Source organism: Dendroctonus ponderosae, unplaced genomic scaffold, assembly GCF_020466585.1.
Source record: "Dendroctonus ponderosae isolate FM_Combo_2020 unplaced genomic scaffold, Dpon_F_20191213v2 Dpon_F_20191213_7, whole genome shotgun sequence".
Classification (NCBI taxonomy): domain Eukaryota; kingdom Metazoa; phylum Arthropoda; class Insecta; order Coleoptera; family Curculionidae; genus Dendroctonus; species Dendroctonus ponderosae.
In genome coordinates this window covers 7302778-7304255 of record NW_026018916.1, presented here as the reverse complement: position 1 = coordinate 7304255, position 1478 = coordinate 7302778, and the positions used below count along the sequence as shown (strand labels likewise).

Genomic DNA, 1478 nt, shown 5'->3' with positions numbered 1-1478 from the left:
CAGACTTTATGAAGTAGATTTCAAATTGAATTTTGTTTATCTTTTTGTATTCTTTTTAGTCATACCTACTAACTTCTACTACTCTACTAAAATAACGAAATAAAACACACCACGTGTTTTTGAATTATTATTCGCTTATAGCGAACTCCGGATATAACAAACCAGTTTTAGTTCATTTTTCATGTTTGTTATATCCGGATTCAACTGTATGTTGTTTTATGTCATTATCAATAAGTTCCAGGTTGATCGTTTTTGTCAATAATAGCAAGTATCTGTCAAATTATGATTTAGTTTGAAGCTTCTTTTACAAAGTGTACACCAATATCGAATATGCGGATTTGAAACATTCTGGAACCCTAGCAGAAATGCCCTAAAGACCGATCACAATCTCCCATTACAATAATGTAATGTATTGCTTGTGTCAAGCAAAGACGAAAATTAAAACATTTGCGAAATGCCATTAGGATGCGACAAATTTATCGCTCCTAATCGATTAGGCGACAATAATAAATAAGCATGTAATATTAATTTAAGTAATTAATCGTGAAACAAAGCGGGGTTTTCTTATCGGTCTTCTTAAAATAAACTTATCAAATCTAAGTAACAACAAGCGCAAGAAGCCAAAGGCAATGTCAATTAATTAAGGCAACAAAGTTTTGAACAATCAAAATCCGCTTAACGTGTCTGTCACGTGCTACGCGCTGAGCGCTCCGCGCATTTCTTCGTGAATTAATTCGGTGCACTCTTGAGTGCACTCGGCGACGTACGCTCCTGACTGCCTGCCCTGAGAGCAATAAGTAACACATAATTTCACAATGAAATCGTAATGCGACGCGCGTGGACAAGAGAGGAGACATTGAGAGATTGGAGAGAGACGGCCAATGCCACTGCCGGAAGAGTGGGGACGAATGTAGGGGAATACAGGCGACGTGATTCAAGGACCATGCGACACCGTCGCAGAGCATTGTTGCCAGCAGCGCAAAAAAGTATTCAGTTTTTTGGCTGTCGCTTAAATTGTTTGCGTGATTGCTTAAAACCGGTGTCAATGCCATGTAACTGCTTTATTTAGACAGATTACGTTTCCGTGTAGTTTTCTCTTTAGGGTCTAAGCGGGGAAAAAGTGGTGCAGCATTTAGAAAGCCTCGTTCTGAGAAATTATCGATAACAAGTCATCGTTATGGTCATTGACCTCTCCAATAAAGTTATTTAGTGGATGCAAATAATTTGTCATTGACGACTAAGCATGGCATGGAAGCATAAAATTTGAAATATACAGCAGAACAGATCAAACCTCCAACACTTACGTAAATTAATTCACAGGTGTAAGAACTGAGTGTCAGTCTTCAACATCTAGCCTGCAATCTTACAAAAGGAAAGAACATGGAATTTCGTCTGGAGGGTCGTATTGTTATATTCCAAGAAGGGTTTTGAGCATCTTAGAACCGATTATATTGCACTCGACCTACAGAGGGCACTAT

At 38.3% G+C, this 1478-nt stretch overlaps 2 long non-coding RNA genes across 2 annotated transcripts in view; one reads left to right on the top strand and one right to left on the bottom strand.

Moving 5' to 3' along the window:
* LOC109546202 overlaps nucleotides 1–1478 on the bottom strand; it is a 102826-nt gene that overhangs the window by 24966 nt on the left and 76382 nt on the right. The window lies entirely within an intron of this gene.
* The window catches only part of LOC125505120, a 19403-nt gene that overhangs the window by 1620 nt on the left and 16305 nt on the right, over nucleotides 1–1478 (top strand). The gene's annotated exons all lie outside the window — the stretch shown is intronic.